The following is a 1,223-nucleotide window of genomic DNA, read 5'->3' on the forward strand; positions in this document are numbered from 1 at the left end:
AGAGAGAGAGAGAGAGAGGGAGAGAGAGAGAGAGACAGACAGACAGAAAGACAGACAGATATACAGATAGACAGACAGATAGATAGACAGAGAGGGAGAGAGACAGAGTGAAAGGGAGAGATATGCATACAAACAGACAGACAGACAGACAGACAGACAGACAGACAGACAGGGACTCCTACAAAAACAAAACAAATAATATATTATTATGACAACTGCACGTAAATGAAAACAACTTACTCGTACATACATCCTCACAGTCACAACGCCTCTCTACTCTCTCCCTGTACCAGCACAACGACATTGCCAAATAAATGTGTTATGCACGCCAAGGGTCCCCTACTCTGTCTTCAGGTGCCTAGATGTACTCTAGTCTAGTCTAGACCTTAGACTCTAGCCCTCTACCTTACAACAAAGGCTTAGACCTAGCATAGGCTACGGTAGAGGTGGGCAAAATCCGGATAAACTATCCGGATAACCGGATAATTCTCAATGAAATGTTATCCGAATTCAGACACTTAACTCTCTTTCCTTACCCGTTTGCCGAAGAGGATGCACCCATTAATTGTTGAAGTGATACTAACCCGTTTGTCGAAATGGATCTAACCCGTTTGTCGAAGCGGTTCATTATATATTATTTTCCGAAGAGGTGGACTGACATATTATCCGGATTTTGCTAAGCGACCCATTGCCCAGCCCTAGGCTACGGATCCACGTCCTGGTCTGAGCGGGGAAAAAACAACCACAAAGTGACAGTTGGAGGGGAGGCGGGCTCGAAGGTCACTAAGCCACTTAAAGTCTGGGAGACATCTCTTTTTTTCCCTCCTCCTTGGACACTATTTTGCAGAAGTATATATTATTTCTTTTTGTCTTAACGTTCACGGAAGTTCACGACGCCCTGATGTGATACAAACTTCTCGTGCAGTTAAATACGTTGGCGGGCCACTTGAGAGACTTGGACGCTTGTGGTTGGGTCGGTGTTTTACACCCCCATTCACACAATTTGGGTAATCAAGGAGGCGGGCTGCTTCGATCTTGACTAAAAGTGCCTTCTAGGAATGAGGGGGAAAGAGTCTAAAGAATCTCGACAGGCAGGCAGAAATAATGGATGAAAAAACATAACAAATACACAGCCACGAAGGGATCCGAAAAAGGTCTTTTACATGTAAAGGTGAACAGCTTAACTGCTAGACCCTCGAACAATTATTATTACCTAGTGTTAA

The 1,223-nt window shown here is 44.2% G+C and overlaps 1 protein-coding gene across 1 annotated transcript in view; it reads right to left on the reverse strand.

Moving 5' to 3' along the window:
• LOC101847216 (muscarinic acetylcholine receptor gar-3) overlaps positions 1–413 on the reverse strand; it is a gene marked incomplete in the record, with an annotated part of 9,040 nt that extends 8,627 nt beyond the window's left edge. The window contains 1 exon segment of the mRNA XM_005107634.3: positions 241–413.
• Between the last annotated feature and the right edge of the window lie 810 nt (positions 414–1,223).

This window comes from Aplysia californica, unplaced genomic scaffold (genome assembly GCF_000002075.1).
Source record: "Aplysia californica isolate F4 #8 unplaced genomic scaffold, AplCal3.0 scaffold00617, whole genome shotgun sequence".
Taxonomy (NCBI): Eukaryota; Metazoa; Mollusca; class Gastropoda; order Aplysiida; family Aplysiidae; genus Aplysia; species Aplysia californica.